At 41.3% G+C, this 18,034-nt stretch overlaps 1 protein-coding gene across 1 annotated transcript in view; it reads right to left on the bottom strand.

Annotated features, from left to right (window-relative positions):
- Positions 1-18,034, bottom strand: part of CDKAL1 (CDK5 regulatory subunit associated protein 1 like 1) — a 489,452-nt gene that overhangs the window by 91,086 nt on the left and 380,332 nt on the right. The gene's annotated exons all lie outside the window — the stretch shown is intronic.

The raw sequence follows: 18,034 nt of genomic DNA, 5'->3' as shown, positions 1-18,034 counted from the left end.
ATCTAAGTCCACCACAACTTTTAAACTACCACCCCAAAGCACCATATCTACAAGTGTTTTGAATGCCTCCAGGGATGATGATGAGTCCACCCTGCTGGACAGTCTGTTCCAAAGCCTCACCAGTCTTACAGTAAATAAATTTTCCCTAATATCCAATCTAAACCTCACCGGACACAATTTGAGGCCATTTCCTATATTCCAATAACTTCATAGTAGGGAGAAGAGACTGACCCCACCTTACTACAACCTCCTTTCAGGTACTTGTAGAGAGCAATGAGGTCTCCACTCAACCTCCTCATCTCCAGTCTAAACAAACAATCCCTGTTCCCTCAGCTGCTCCTCACAGGATTTGTTCTCCAGGCCTTTCAACAGCTTTGTTGCCTTTCTGTGGACACACTTCAGCAACTCAATGTCTTTCCAAAACTGAACACAGTATTCAAGGTGTGGACTCACCAGCATAGGGGAACAATTACTTCACTATTCCTGCTGGCCACACTAGTGTTGATCCGGGCCAGGATGCTGTAGACCTTGGCCACCTGAGCACACTGAATGGAGCCGTTGTGACCCAAGTGCAGGACTAGGCACTTGGCCTTGTTGAACCTCATACAACTGACCTCAGGCCATTGATCAAACTTGGCCATATCTCTTTGCAGAGGCTTCCTACCCTCAAGCAGATCAGCACCCAATTTAGTGTCCTCTGCAAACTTACTGTGTGTGCACTCAATCACCTCATCCAGATCACTGATAAAGATATTAAAGAATCACAGAATGTTAGGAGCTGGAAGAGACCTGGAAAGATCTTCCAGTGCAACCCCACTGAGCCCCGAGGAACACTGTCTGTGACTGGCTGTAACAGGATTTAGCTACATTCACCATCACTCTTTGGACTTGGCCATCTATCCAGTTTTCACCCAGTGAAGGGTCCTAAGCAGCTAGTTTCTCCAGAAGGATGCTGTGGGCAACTGTCAAAGGCTTTTTTAAACTCCAGTAAAGAACATTCCCCAGCCTCACCTTCATCCACTAAGTTGTTGTAAAAGGACATGTGGTTCATCAAGAAGAACCTGCCCTTCATGAACCCATGATGACTGGGCCTGATCACCTGGGTTGCGCTGCACATAACCGACCAAGTTAATAGGCACAACCATCTGAGGTCACATTTGTTTCCTTCTTGTGCATTTTAAGAACTGGGTGGACACAAAGTATGGACTCCTTCCCTTTTTAGATGGATACTGGCAACAACAAATAGAGACTATTAATATGGGGAGCAAAGGTGATGGAATGGCAAGAAACTCACTCAATTCTCGAACAGACCAGTGCTAGGACACAAGTTTGCAGCCTCCCAAGTTTCAGTCCAGAGAGGATTCACTAAGTTGAAGTCCTGCAGTAGTTATTTGAAAGCAATTTTGCAATAAAGATTTTTACTTAGCTCTTTCTTTCCCCTTCCCCAGTGTATCCATCCAACTCCTTTATTCCTCAACTTGAAGAGGGTAAGAGGAAGTTTTTGAAGAAAGGTAGATGAGGGATAGAGATGGGAATCTTAAAAGGAGGACTCAGCCACTAGCAGACACAACTGTGGGACTCTTGCTCTTGATAGTCTCCTGCCAAGAGTGCAGGATACAAAGATTGAGCTATGATAGCAGTGTGACATTTCTCCTGTGTGTTGTTTATTGTAAGAAAGGGGAAAGAAATACATATATCCATTGGATGTACTCAAGGACAAATGCCTCCTCCAACCCTTTCTGAGCATTTCTCATGTGATCTGCTTAAAAGTCTCTTAGAAACCAAAATAAAGCACCAAGTCTTCTAAAGGAATCATCCTAAACATTCACCTTTACAGCTTCAGAAGTTGGCAGTATGACAGAACACACCAAAGATAAAACAGTTTCAACTCCAAGGAAAAGAAAAGGTAAATCAAGCCAAGTTGTTTCCATATTCTTTGAATCTGATTTAAATAACAGACCTGTGTTCTAGCTCTGGACATACTCTCCAATGCACATGGCAGTATCATTTCCAAACTGGGGGAGGGGCAAGGAACACTACTTAGATAGTACATTCCCTACCTCCCCCTTTTCAAAGTTCCTATCTTCTTTGACCCAATGCCAACATGATAGTTTCACATAAAACAGGAGTGTAGGAGGGCATTATTGGCACTAAAGCATGGGAATAACCTGCGGGAGAAAAAGCATTTTTCTTATTCCTTCCTCAAGTATAAATTCTGAAAATAAAGTATTGGGAGGAGGGGGTGGGAGGGTGGACAGAAGAAATGTGAGTTTTAGCACTCTACAGAAGATAAAGAGGTCAGATGAGAAACAATAAAATATGGGAGGAGTAAAAATTTTACAAGACAGTACATGGAAAACCAATTCAAAGCAAACAGTTGATCCTGAATTTAATTAAAGGAGAGTTTGTTTTTTTCCCCCCTTCCTTACCTGCAACATAGGAATTAGATGGCCCACAGGGATTTACAGAATGTGCTTTATGTGTCTGGTGAAGGGGAGTGAGATGGCTGGCTGTGGTAGGCATATGGGAATGACAACTATGGAGCATAACCAGCAGGGTGCTGACTGCCTGCAAAACACACATCTTTCCAGACCCTCCAGTCACCAGTGTATGAGCTGTCCCACAAGTTCAATAACAAGAACTCACTCCTCCATCTTCCTTCAGCTGACAAAAGACAAGTTGAGCAAGAGGGGAAAAAAGTTCTTAATATTGCTCCCCTGTTCATACTTCCTTCTACTAATGCCCAAGAAGAAACTGGCAAGGGCAGGATATGGTGATAAAAAGAACAAGGAAATATGGAAGCTGATTACTGACTTTGTTCACACATAACACTGAGTCTCGTGCTTCACAACCTGCCTGCGTCTCCCACAAAGTCACATTCTAACTACCTGCACCTATTCCTTCAACAAAGACCAAGATAAAACTGCTGCCAGGACAACAGTCAGGATTTTAACCTGGCAAAGGAAAAATCCTACTCCATGAGGGAACACGACTCTGTAAGGAGGCTGCTAAAACCAGGTAGCTCCCAGTTTCAGAACACCACTTGTGTATTTATACTACCCCTTCTCATTTCAAGTATTATAGTGGAAGGAAAATTGCCTTCCACAGAAACATGGGGAGGCTTCCTTGCCCACATTATGAGTTTGTTCATTTAAAGGAGCATCTGGTCTAATGTGTGGGTTTTAATTAAATGCAATCATTTGTAGTTTTGAACAACATGTACAAAAGGCAATTCTGAATCAACATAACTGCAGTCAGTAACATCTATATTCCACAATAAACCAGTAAATACTCCACAATAGTACAGTTCTAAGATATAAAAGGGAGGGAAGTCATTTGAATGAGTTATGATCTGTGGTTCCTGCTGCTATTTAAAAAAATTATATATACTTTGATCTTGGCTATAAAGTACAAACAATACTTGTGCTGCAGTGCAAAGAAAACCTGGATTACTACAGAGTGGAGGCTGAATTCACTTATTAGAGAAGGAAAAGGTGACTGCATGGAAACCAGAACCATGAATCATTCCAATAATTCAAAGCTATGCCACCCAGCTGCACGTATCTCTTAGAACCATATGCAAAACATTAACGTACTCAAGCAGGCAGATTAACTCAAATAATACTCCAGCCTAGCAAGAGAGACCTCTTTTTGTTGGCTTGAATAAGCTCATACAACTTCATAATATGCAAATTCGAAAGCAGCTTAATTGTACTTGATTGTAGGAGATTTTATGTATGACAAGTGATAGAGCTGCTTCTATTCAGGAAGAAAACCTGCCAGTTACATCTATAAATCACAATACTAACCAAATAAATATAATCCAAATGTCCCTCTGAGAAAATGCCAAGCTAACATACTTTCTTTGGTTTGTGTTTCTGGTTCCACTTGCTTCTACATGTTTTCCTCTGGTTATACCACTTTCTTCTTAATTGTCTGACCCACTGTCCAACCTCAGCCTTGCACAACTTAGGCACTATGCTCTTCCTCCTTGACAGCCACGAGAGCAATAGTTCTTCCTTTCACTACTAGAAAATGAAAAGGAAAGGAAAAAAAAAAGCTGCAAAACCATTCTGAAATTGATTGTATATGCTGTGCTTTGGTACTTCCTAAGAAAGAAGCTAGGGGGGAATCAGAGAATCCTCCTTGTTTCTCTAAAACTCGCTTTTGTCCCCTTAAGCTACAGGAAAACCAACATCAAAGAATCATAGAATGATTTGGGTTGGAAGGGACCTCTAAAGGTCATCTAGTCCAACACCCCTGCAGTTAGTAGGGACATCCTCCAGTAGATGACTTGGAACATTGAAGTAAGTGAAATGGGCAGCAATGCCTTATCCTTCTGGTATTTTTAAAATAGCAGTGGGTGTAGCCTCAATGGATACAAGAAAGGCAAAGCTCACTGAGAAAATGTTTGATTTTATTTTTTTTTTTAAACAAAATTACATTGGTTAATACAATTGGGAGAACCAAAGCAGCTTTCAATAGCCTGAGAGTTTGGCTGTTTTTCCTGACAATAGCAGTTTGTCTAATGAAAGACAGTATCTTTGCATACAGACCATCTCTACAAACTGTGAAGTCATCAGAGAGCTTTACCGCATTTTCAGCACATGGCCTGACTAGGAATGAGGCTTACTGAACACTGATTCTTCAGATATGAACCTCACTGGCTTGGATGGACCTTCCCATCCTGTAGAAATGTGTGAAAATTGTAGGACTAGTGCATGGGTCCTGTACAGGGATTTGCAATTTCACAGTGGCATTCAGCTGAACTTTTCAGACCAAACCTAGAACTATTGCTTTGACCTGTATATTTGACATTAGATCTATGACTTCAACTAACTACCTCTTCCATGACAGCACGTTTGTAAAAACAATCAGAGTGGTGTTGTGTTCATATGCTCTTTGCCTGCCGTTTATGAAAGGCCAGTGAACTACCCTGGGCTTTTCTGAGGCAGCAGAGGTCTGTCTACTCATTAAAATGTACAACAGTTAAACTTGGACAAGACGGAGGAGAAGAGGAAAATCGCCTTTCAAAGAAGTTTTATGTAAAAAAGACAACTCCCCTCAAGCAATGTCTTTAAAAGTTTTTTTTCATTCAACAGTCTCAGAATCATAGAATGGCTTGAGTTGGAAGGGACCTTAAAGATCATCTAGTTCCAACCCCCCCTGCCATAGGCACGGACAGCACCCACTAGATCAGGTTGCTCAAAGCCTTATCCAGCCTGGCTTTAAACACTTCCAGGGATGAGGCATCCACAACTTCTCTGGGCAACCTGTTCCAGGGGGAATGGAATGAAGCTGGAGGTGGGGAGATTCAGGCTGGGTGTGAGGAAGAAGTACTTCACCATGAGAGTGGTGAAGCCCTGGAATGGGTTGTCCAGGGAGGTGGTTGAGGCCCCATCACTGGAGGTGTTTAAGACCAGGCTGGATGAGGCTCTGTCCAGCCTGATCTAGTGTGGGGTGTCCCTGCCCATGGCAGGGGGGTTGGAACTAGATGATCCTTGTGGTCCCTTCCAACCCTGACTGATACTATGATACTATCATAACCCCCTCAGGATATCACATTATATTAGTTCTAATGCAATCTATCTCTCATTGTGGCACAGAAATAAAACCAGTAAAACTGTGCATCCACAAAATTACTTCCTATTTAATTTCACCTTACAAATATAAAGCCCAAACAACATAAGGTAAAGAGCTCACTTACTGCAGTTTTACTTCAGAATTTTACTTCAGAAGATACAAATTGCAACAGATGAACTGTCTGATCAAATAGGAATAAACCTCCCTTCAAAATTAGTACTGAGATTCATCTCTAAAACCAAGTGTACAAAGTTGAAGGCTGTGGTAGAAATATTATCAACATCTGGAAATCACTGGTATGGCTTTAAGTCAATAACATAAAAGCAACAGCAGGAAGCTCCCCTTTAACTATCTAAATGCAGCACATCAGGGCAGTGTTAACTGTTTTCTGGTGCTTTGCAGAGGTTTGTTGCAGGCAAACATGGAGATGATTTGGAGCAATGGAAATATGCCTGTAAAAACCAGGTAGATGATGATTCAAATGGCATGTAATCTTCTTGGGATTTAGGATTAGGCAGAAGCAGCCAACTAATTACACATTCTGTTTGTTTAAGCTGAAGGAACAATGAAGGTTTTACAGTTGCTACATTCATCACACATTTTTCAGTGTTGTGTGGCAAACAATATTTATGTCTCTCCTCCAACTGAAGCAGACACTGAGTCTGGTAGGACTGTTGGGGTTTTGTTTTTAGCATTTGTTTCCTCACTTGCTGGTTTTCTCATATGTAAGTCTCTTGAGGTATATCTGAAAGCACATTCACCTTGGCATTCACAAACAATGTTTATATGAGTCACACCATTTACAAGGGCATTTTCCCATTTGCACTGCTTTCTGAGGAGAAGGCACAGACATAAAGAAAAGTAATATGTTTACTATTGACTACAAGGGGTTTGTGGCTTTTAAATATTTTTTTCCCCTCTTTTCCTTTTTTTTTTTTATTTGTATTTTTAATTTTTTCAACACTACTTCTTCCATAGTAGCACTTTTTCTAAGGTTTCCATATGTGGAATGTTTCATTGAGAGTAGAGACAGTATGTATATATATATATAAAATATAGGCACAAGCTCTAGTCTGTAGAATACTTTAAAGAAAAAGGAGTAAAAGGTACAAAAAGTCTTCTGTGTTTTTTTAAAACAGAAGATCTAAGTGTATTAAAGGGGTAATTTGTGCTCCTTTCTGGATCCCAGAGGGAACCTCTTCATGGTTGGGATGCAAGCAGCATGCTGTGGGGAAACCCACCCAGGCTTTGTCCGATCCTGGATGAGCGTGCAGCTCTCAGCATTTGAAGGGCCATAATATTTACTCACCATCTCTAACCCTCTTTTTATTCTACCCTATTAAAGTGGCTATTTTATTTAGCCAATTGTTGTCAGGCCTTTTCAGGGAGATCCTGAAAGAGCGCCGTATCCTTTCCTCCTCTCACCCTGCCTGCTCCACTGGGAACAGCACCTAGAGCAGATACACAACTGAGCATGCAGAGCATGAAATTCACATTTAAGAACACACCTTCTTATCCTTTAAAACAACCTGACCCCCCCAGAATCTGCTGCCTGAGATTCTTATAATATTTTTAAAGTTTTTCAGGAACAACAAAGGACATCACTTATGTCAGCAAAAGACTTCATTATACTAAACAACCACTTTCAAAATGAAACAAAGATTCACAACATTTTCAGCTAAAAATTCTATGTGACTGAAAAAGGTAATGAAGACAGTGATGCCCCACCATGTATGCTTGTGGCATTAAAAAGAGCTTTCTCTGCTTTACATATAGGCATCTGATTTCATTATACAGTACGTGTTCCGTTCTTAGATACAATTTGCTGCCATTTGGTACACAAACCCAAGCACCATATAATTGGGATTCATGGCTTCACACACTGCTTTCATTATGCAGGCTCACTGCAAACCATTTCAGTGTGGGTATCATTTTCTTAAAATAAAGTGTTTAAAAATAATTAAGTCTTTTACTTGGGGGTCACTTTTTCTCAAGGCGCAAACCGATCTTTAATTAATGCTGGAAATCCTGTATCTCTGACAGAGACACTATTAATGTGCAGACTTTATAAAAATCCTAACATTAAAAAGTGAAGCAGGTGCTTCAAGTTTCTGCAGAGACACGTGCAGACCTTTTGGTTCCAATTTTTAAGTGCCTATTCATTAGGCTCTTGATAAGACAAAGCCGTGCACAGAGCCAGCTGGCTTTCAGGTACTTTTGCTGCTGTCCAATGTATGAAGCTGTGAAAGTGGTGCAGCATAATAATTCAGGGGCTGAGAGCAAGAGTACGGTTAAACACCAACAAAACTGAAGATAAGCAAAAGGTTTGAAAGTGGAAAAAGTAGCAGTAAGGCGGCCAGAAAAATACTACTTTATCAGGCATTCTGGGGAAAAAAGCAAGCTACCCAGGATTAATTTTGCTTACATAAAAGCAAACATTGCATTTGAACAATTATCCAGTAATTCCAAACCTCACCATGCTGAAATTAAAACAAACAAGCAACAAACAACCTAGACACTGTCCACAACATACCAGCAGCAGAGAGTTCAAAATGTTGAAACAAACAAAAGTCTGCTTTGATCTCTCCTTAATCCTTCAATCATTAGAATATCTTTAAAGTCGTCAACTGTAGATATGTAAGTGAAAAATAATTACTGTGGATACAAATTACTGTGTTGTTAGAAGGATTTTTTGCTATATAGCATGTTTGTATACAGACTTGTATTTGTGGCATAGCACAGAACACACAGCAATAAATCTGTAATATTTATATACACACACTTAGGTGTAAGCCCAAATTTACACCTCCAGAGACAAGGGATATCACTACTAACAGAGCCTCACTTGGAATTTTGCCAGCTTTTGAACTGTAGATTAAGTACTATTTTTATTTTCTTGGAGAAAAAAGGTAAAATCTATCATTTTCAGGCAAGAACAGAGTGGCAGGGTTCACAAGACAGATGGTGCCTGAGTACCGCAGCAGTTGTCACTTCGTTGTTCACTGCTGAGGAAATACAGCAGAACAATAACTTCTGACTGGTATTTGACATAGACACACAAATACATGTCAGCCAAGGCTTTTCCATACATTCATACATCCCCACATGCCTAGTATTTTCCCTGTGGATTGCAAATTCTCTCCCCTCCCCCCACCAATAAGCTGCTGGTGATTTTTAATTCCGGATAATTTACAAGCTTCAGCTTAGAAGTCAAAAGCTATCTTATTTCCAGAAGAAAATAGGCTGATACTTTAAGTATTTCCGTGGAATCAGGATTTTGGCAAGGCTCTGAAAGAGGAGACTGCTCCTCAAAAATCAGAACTGGCACCACAGTACACAAATGCAGATACTCATTGGTAATTACCTTTCTCTTCTCATTGGATCTAGGTTTTTATTTTTCATGGAATTATGTTCTCAGGACTATGGTAAGCTGTACAGAAGGAAACAGATGCACCAAAGCACAACAGATCTCTTTCTAAAGGCAATTTTGCAAGCCTTCTCAACAGGAATTTTATATATATATATATATATATATACACACACATACACACACACACAGACATACATGCACACAAAAACACAAACACACACACATACACACACACATACATACACACACACATATATATGATATAATGGCATATTGTCTACCACTAAAGACAAAATACTTTCCCTGGAAATAACATTACCCTGTTGTCAACCTGAATAATTACATGATTTCGATACACATGTAAGCCATTACATAAGTACCTCCACTTTTCTTACTTGCATGAAATGTTTTGATGCACAAGCCCAGTTTCTTATCAGAGCTACAGAGACTGCACAGTGTACAGACTTGCCAGCCACTAACAGGGGAATGTATGCTACAAATCCACAGAGCACAATCAATAAAGAGCTCCCCCTCCCCTTAATACTGTATGCATCACAAGGAAAAGAATTACTCAAAGACACTATTTATTAAGGAATTTAAGAGCACCAAAAACCTGTAGGCAAGAATCCTTTGAAAGAATTATTTGTATGAAATGCTGGAGAATCCTGAATACGAACAAGCGGAATAAAAAACCAACCAAACAAAAACCCCTACCAAAGGTATCTCTTCCTAAAACTCACACATTGTACAATGAATTGACATTATCTTTTGATACAATGTTACTAATAATTAGGATAACAGAAAAAACAGATACAAGTGTATTAAAAACCCTGGAGATGAGTCTGTTAAAAGGTCTGATCACCCCATTTGCTGATGTTATTATTGAAAAGCTTCAGAAGGAATGGAATATGCATAGAGGAGATAGTAAACCTTAACAAATTTACAAGTATTTACTCATTAAATTTCTTTTAACATAGAGTGATATACATTTTTTTAATTTAACGCAAAAACACAACCCAAAAGTCAACTCCCTCTATTCTCCATACTGAAACATTACCAACAACCAGAATGGCAATGACCTAAGACAACGCGCAGCATCGCTCCAACAATGCAGGATGTGTTTCTGTAAGAAATAATTGACTATTCCCTTCAAGAAGCTAAGCCATTAAACCCACGTGGACTGAGATAAGACTGACTGGACTTGTTCAGCTGAAAAATACAGGTAGGCCTTCCATTTCAGAAAATATGTTCATAAAAATTTGTTCACTTGGAGCTACTTGATGAAAGTCATCACATGAAATCACCATCAGTCTGCATGTACTAATGACAAGCTGGTGTGAGTAATTTTCTCAAGCTGGCACATACAACTCTGCAAAGGAGATCCACAGTATAAATGTTTCATTTTTAAAAGATTTCTATTAACCATCACCCTCTGACACTGCATCCCAGTGTTTAAATTACAGCATCAATGAGATTTCAGTTCTCAGAAAGACACTTGCAAATCTATTTTACCTTTTTCTCTATGTTTTGAAGTGTAGTACAGGAGTGAATGTATCTCCTTCATACCTCATAAAGTTCAGAGAGTCCTTTACAGAATGCTACTACAGGATGCTGTTAATGGGTCCATGTCTAAGCGGAGGCCAGCAACAAGTGGAGTCAGTCCCTCAGGGATCACTACTGGGACCAGTCTTGTTCAGCATCTTTGTTGGCGACATGGACAGTGGCACTGAGTGCACCCTCAGCAAGTTTGCTGATAACACCAAGCTGTGTGGTGCAGCAGGCACACTGGAGGGAAGGGATTCATCCAGAGGGACCTTCACAGGCTGGAGAGGTGGGCTCATGACAACCTCATGAGGTTCAACAAGACCAAATGCAGGGTCCTGCATCTAGGTCAGGGCAATCCCAAGCATCGATACAGGCTGGACAGTGACTGGCTTGAGAGCAGCCCTGAAGAAAAGGACTTGGGGGTGCTGGTGATGAGAGGCTCAACATGAGCCACCAGTGTGCACGTGCAGCCCAGAAAGCCAATTGTATCCTGGGCTGCATCAGGAGAAGTGTAGCCAGAAGGTCGAGGGAGATGATTCTACCCTTTTACTCTGCTCTGGAGTATTCCCACCTGGAGTACGTGTCCAGTTCTGGAGCCCCTGTTACAGGAAGGATCTGGAGATGCTGGAGCATGTCCAGCAAAGGGCCATGAGGATGATTAGAGGGCTGAAGCTCCTCTGTTGTGAAGACAGATTGAGAGAGTTAGGGTTATTCAGTCTGGAGAAAAGAAGGCTCCGAGGAGACCTCATTGTGGCCTTCCAGTATCTGAAAGGGTTCAACAAGAAACTAGGGAGGGACTTTTGAAGGTGTCAGGCAGTGATAGGACTAGGGGGAATGGAACAAAAATACAAATGGGTAGATTCAGATTGGATATTAGGAAGAAGTTCTTCACCATGAGGGTGGTGACACACTGGATCAGGCTGCCCAGGGAGGTGGTAGATGCTCCACCTCTGGAGATTTTTAAGGCCATGTTGGATCTGGCTGTGAGCAACCTGCTCTAGTGTGAGGTGTTCCTGTCTGTGGCAGGGGGGTTGGAACTAGATGATCCTTAAGGTCCCTTCCAGCCCTAACAATTCTATAATTCTACAAACAACTTGTTTCACAGCAGACCTTTGCTACCACCAAAGTACTGCACCGCTCTGGCTTCCACAAGCCTATATGGTGATGCTGCTATTCCAAGTTGGAAGCTGGATAATGAGAACACTGGGGAGCAGTATGCATACTGAAGGCTTCTTCCAGTCTTGAAGATCCAAGGTTTTTTTAATAGCCAACAGGGACCTTAGGAGAAGATGCTGAAAATGCAAGTTGGCAAGACTTTAGTTTTTCAAATTCCATAATGTCTTCGAGGCAAACTATAATTGCAATGATTTAGGCAAAATAAGGTGGGAGTTCTTCTGTATCTGGGAGGTGCAAGGCAAAATTACTCAAGATCAGTTGTTGATTTACTAGAGAACTGTAATTCAACCGTGGGCACAGTCTGTTCAGCGATGTGGCCATGAAGATTATTGCTTAAAAATCCTCCTTGGCACACAAATGAAGATGGTGCTTTTATAATCATCATTAAGCAGGTTTTGTTTATCCTAATTTTCAGCATCTATAATAATTTAACACAGATTATTGGTAAATTATGATTCTCTCAATCACAGTTGTCCATCTTAAAAATCTGTGAGACTGTAAACAAACAAACAAACAAGCCCTGCCTTGAAAGTAAAAATACCAGGAAATACCAATGTGTTAGGGCAAGACAACAGAAAACGCAGACTTGGAGAAAATGGTGGAAGCAAACAAATGTGAAACAGGGTGCTCTGAGCACCTGCATAATGCTAGGAGGTTAAGGAGCATTAAGTCCTTAGGGAACTTTATGTCTTTATTAAATGTAGTGACTGGGTTTTCTAAAATCTTCCTCAAAAACTGTTTCTGCTGTAGTATGTCAAACAGCTTTCTATCACGCCATTAGTTTTGAACTCTAAGTACAGCTTTACATTATAAAGAATTCATGCCAGATGTCTTAAAATAAACCTCCTCTACTCTGTGGAGGGACATCATCAGGCCTGGCAGAAAAAAAAACATTAGAACAGGAAGTTTTGCTTTAGTTGGTGGGGTTATGGACGAACATTGCTCCACTTCCTGAATAGAATAGAATAGAATAGAATAGAATAGACCAGACCAGGTTGGAAGAGACCTTCAAGATCATCGCGTCCAACCTATCACCCAACACCACCTATTCAACTAACCCATGCAACCAAGCACCCTGTCAAGTCTCCTCCTGAACACCTCCAGTGATGGCAACTCCACCACCACCCCGGGCAGTCCATTCCAATGGGCAATCACTCTCTCTGTATAGAACTTCCTCCTGACCTCCAGCATGAACCTCCCCTGGCGCAGCCTGAGACTGTGTCCTCTTGTTCTGGTGCTGGCTGCCTGGGAGAAGAGACCAACCTCTGCCTGTCTACAACCTCCCTTCAGGTAGTTGTAGAGAGCAAGAAGGTCACCCCTGAGTCTCCTCTTCTCCAGGCTAAGCAGCCCCAGCTCCCTCAGTCTCTCCTCATAGGGCTTGTGTTCCAAACCCCTCACCAACTTTGTTGCCCTTCTCTGGACTCGTTCCAGCAAGTCAACATCCTTCCTAAACTGAGGGGCCCAGAACTGGACACAGTACTCGAGGTGTGGCCTAACCAGTGCAGTGTACAGGGGCAGAATGACCTCCCTGCTCCTGCTGGCCACACTGTTCTTGATGCAGGCCAGGATGCCATTGGCCCTCCTGGCCGCCTGGGCACACTGCAGGCTCATGTTCATCCTACCATCAACCAGTACCCCCAGGTCCCTCTCTGCCTGGCCGTTCTCCAGCCACTCTGACCCCAGCCTGTAGCACTGCATGGGGTTGCTGTGGCTGATGTGCAGACCCCGGCACTTGGATGTGTTAAATCTCATGCCGTTGGACTCTGCCCATCTGTCCAGCCTGTCGAGGTCCCTCTGCAGAGCCTCTCTACCCTCCAGAAGATCAACTCCTGTCCCCAGCTTGGTGTCATCAGCAAATTTACTGATGATGGACTCAGTGCCCTCATCCAGATCATCAATAAAGATGTTAAAGAGGATGGGGCCCAGCACTGATCCTTGGGGCACACCACTACTGACTGGCTGCCAGCTGGATGTGGCACCATTCACCACCACTCTCTGGGCTCGGCCATCCAGCCAGTTCCTAACCCAGCTCAGCATGCTGCTGTCCAAGCCATGGGCTGACAGCTTGGCCAGGAGTTTGCTATGGGGGACGGTGTCAAAGGCCTTGCTGAAGTCCAGGTAGACTATATTCTTAAGATGCTTTCACAGGCAAAGAAAAGGGAATAATAAATCTTAAAAAAAAATATTCCAAAGTACCCGCAAGCTCTACTACTGAGTCTATTCAGGAAAAGTGAGAGAAAATGAGGCAATAAATTAAAAACAAACCAAGAAATAAAACCCCACCAAAACCACCCAACAATAATGCAATTTAAAGCTGCCAATGAACACTTGGTGGCTGTGATACTTCCACATTCCACACCTAAGAAAGCACTCTCAGTCTGATCAGTAAATACTAGACTTGGGGATGCAGCAAATGTGCTCACTGGATTTGTTAGTAAGAGTATAAAGTATTGCTGTGTACCCATTTCATGGTGTGTTATATCCACAGCAGTATAGGTGGAAGGGAATCCATGGTAGCTTCTTATCCCATGGTCTTTGAAAATTTAAATGGTGAAGATTAAGCAGATTCTGAATCTCAGCACTCAGCTCATGGCTTCAATGTGACAACACATACCACAGGACAGATTTTTTCCTTAATCCACATCGTAAAATACCAGGGAGTGAAAGCAACCTACTGAGGAGGAGTACAGATAACTGCTTAGCTGCAAGTTAGAAAAGCACATAAAATCTGGAACACTTAGTAACTGCATGCTTTCTGATGAATTTTTGCATACTGGGAGACCAGTCACTTTGCTAATCCAACAATACAGTACCTTAAATAGACCACTGTCAAATTCTACCAGAGGCCCTCAACATGGCTGATTACTGACTTTTGTATAGAGTATGGTACAGTTAAGATTCCTGTATTTTCCACAAGCTGTGAATTTAAATATGATGATTTGAAGATGTTGTTCACACAGAGAATTTAAAAACTGATGATGTTCTGTTTCAGAAACCATTGTCTCAAGCTCTGTTTACAAAGAAGCAAGGAACTTCAGCATATCACCAAAACAGCAGAAAGAGAAATGTTAAGATTTACTTAAACCAGTGGAGATGCAACTCAAATGCTTCAGGCAAGTCCATTGTTCCTAACAGAAAACAATGTCAGATGATGGATAGCAAAGGAAAATAAACCACTAGTAAAATCCAAATATGGGCATTTTTTAAGTAGAGATTACTATTTAGAGACACAAACTGTATGGCAGGACTGTTGTTCTCTTTTCTATGGTTGGAACCTAGAGGAATTAAATACACCAGCACGTATAGACACACACTTTTCTGTTTCCACATACATTTACTTATTAAAAAAACCTGTCTAAATTTTCTTAGTTCAGAATATGATTAATGCAGCCTATCAGAAGCCAGATGGTGCAAAACCAGAGGCATCAATCAAAATGAAAAGACCACTGAGTGCTATCCAGAGTGATGTGCTCTCAAATGGAATTTCTGGTCACAGACCCTAACACGCACCGTGGAGGGGAAGCCATAAACATCGTGGCATTGCCCCTGAGGAATGGCCAGAAACACATCAGGCTTTGTTAGGCTAAAAATCTGCAGAAGTAGTACTTGCTGCAGGCTCTGACTGAGAAAGCCTCTGCAAGCCAAATGTATGTACTTTAAATAAAAAATTAAAAGCAAGCTCTTTAATGAGTTTAATAATGTTTGCACTGATGACAGTATCTGTCAAACTGTGCACTTGCCACTTGATTTAATATGGGATTGTGCCATACATTAACAAAGCATCTGTCACTGTCTGTCTGACACGTGAATTGGTACTTAATGTCTGCTCCCGCACAGGACTTACAAATGGTTGATATTTTTAGTTTTACATTACACATTTTCTGCAAATGTTCTACGGAAAACAAGGTTGGGGTTTGCAATGTAAACCACTGACAGCTTATGTTGTGTACGGTGTTGTAGCAAGCAGGCCTTTGGAATAAGAAATAAGCTTATGAAGAAAAAAGGAAAAAGGCATGAAGGAGCCTAATTTGCCATGCACATGGCTTGTAAATGATGCTAGCAATATTAAGGGAGATGCAAAAAGGAGCAGCAGAAGGAACACATAGGTATTTTTTTCCTGGAAAAAAAGCATGACAGTATGAAACAAAGGATTTGTCAGCGTGACTGCTTGCATTTGCAGCCTGAAGTGTTTTATCACAACATCTCTCTTACGTGTGCTACATATATCCAATTTCACTGAAAAATATTTTTTTTTGGGGGGGAAAAAAAAAATAATAATCCCATGCTATGTTTTAAAGACTTTTGTGAACTACTTGCATATCCATCTTCCTTCCCTGTGAGGCTAAATGCCTAGGTATGCCTATCCTGATTGTATGAGGAGCGGGCGAAAGAAAAATTGAACATGACCTAAAGCAGCATTGATATGAACTCAAATGTCATCTTTAAAGATCAACCTCTCAGCTGCTCTCAGTGGTATTAGAAAACACCACATTTTTCACAAGGAAATTGTACTGCTCCTTTTCCTTTAAAAAGATACAAACCTCCCAGTGTTATCCTGCTGGATCATGAAACACCAAATGTAAAATTTGCCATTGGCCCCACAAGCCTCTTATAATTCAGGCACCACAGACCAAATAGAGGCAGTCTCTAGAACTACAGAAGAAGCTACAGATTCCTGAAAAGATGATTTTTCTTTTGGTTTTTTTTTTTACATTGGAACTCTGACAAAATTTGAAATGATGAAGCATACTCCACAGAAGATGGCTGCCACACAAGCCTCTCAAGTTGGAACCTTTCCCTCAAAAAAAGGATGGATAATTTATTTTATCCATCTCTAGATGGATAGTTTTTTGGATGAAAACTATTTTATGTTCATAAAATACCAGAATACAGAGGAAAAATAGTATGAAGAACATGTCATATTGAGGGAATGAAATATGTTTTGTTAATGTCTATTTGTAACAAAATCCAGCTTTGTACCTCTTTTCCTCCTGACAGCACAACTCCTTCCTTCTGATACACTAAACCTCACATACAGCTGAAATTGAATTGTGTTTCAGATGCTTTTTTCTGCCCTGAAGTGGGACTACACATACATAGTAGGTCTGCACTGCACAGTGAACTCAAAGTCTACTGACTCTGAATTTGCACCCTTGAGCTAGGTTTGAAAGTCTTTCAAGTCGACTTTAATTGACACAAGTAGAGCCTGTGTCAGTATCTGGGTAATGTAAGTGAATTTACTAGTTATACTGTAGGCCCACCTACTAAATGACGTATTTCAGTGCTCATCCTGCAACTCTCAAAAAGGAAAAGCAACTGGTGAAAACAATAGGATGTTTTCCTAGTTACATCTGAATAGATCTCTCTCCCCTAAGACCGTGAGCCTATCCCTCAGACACAGGCGGATTGAGTGGAAGACCACTGAGAGCAGTTTGTATGAGCTCAAAACTTGACAGGCAGCTAAGATAGATGGTTTGCTGCAGGTGACAATCACCTAGAGGAACTATGTAAAATCCACATGGTTTGCTTGAAAATTCTGAGACTCCTCACCCAGCTGCCCTGCAAAATAGAACATGAGCTCATACTGAGAGTGGCCTCACTACACTGTGCTGACAGACAGTGGAACCAGTTTCCTGCGTAGAACTATCTAAAGTACAAATTCTCTATGTAGTTTTATACAGTCCCTTTACTCAGTCTTGAATTTTGCACTACATAGTAACTAACTAGCTTTTTCTTCACTCTTTTAAGTGGGATATAGGACAGCAGGGAAATTATAGCAAAATAAAAATTAAAGGAGCATTTCTAGTTCCAAGGGAGGTTGGAGAGAGGAGATGGCCAGCCTCTTCTCCTTGGTGGCAAGCAACAGGACTAGAGGAAATGCTTCCAAGCTGCTCCAGGGGAGGTTCAGGCTGGGTGCTAGGAAATACTTCACAGAGAGGGCTATCAAACATTGGAATGGTCTGCCCAGGGCAGTGGTGGAGTCACCATCCCTGGAGGTGTTTAAGCAGCATGTGGACACCTGGGGACATGCTTTAATGTCAATCCTTCAGTACTGAGTTGAAGGTTGGACTGGATAATCTTTGAGGTCTCTTCCAACTGGATGTTTTCTGTCATTCTGTGAAATGACAGCAGAAAATGGAATCATAGACAGTGCTGACACAATACAAATTGGAAAAACCATGATCCTATCCTTTCATGACTTACTTAAAATACAGCAGAAACAATTTGATGGGTTTGGTGTTTGTGTGTGTGCACGCATATACATAAGGCTATGCAGGAGAATGTCAAAAAGGATAAGGATTATCAGACACAAGGACAGAAAATACACACCTGCTTCATAGCTTCCTATCAAAGGGTCAT

Source organism: Melanerpes formicivorus, unplaced genomic scaffold (genome assembly GCF_026170545.1).
Source record: "Melanerpes formicivorus ecotype bairdi unplaced genomic scaffold, bMelFor1.0.p_v2 SCAF_53, whole genome shotgun sequence".
Classification (NCBI taxonomy): domain Eukaryota; kingdom Metazoa; phylum Chordata; class Aves; order Piciformes; family Picidae; genus Melanerpes; species Melanerpes formicivorus.
Note: the sequence above shows the minus strand (reverse complement) of the source record. Positions and strands in the feature narration are given on the sequence as shown.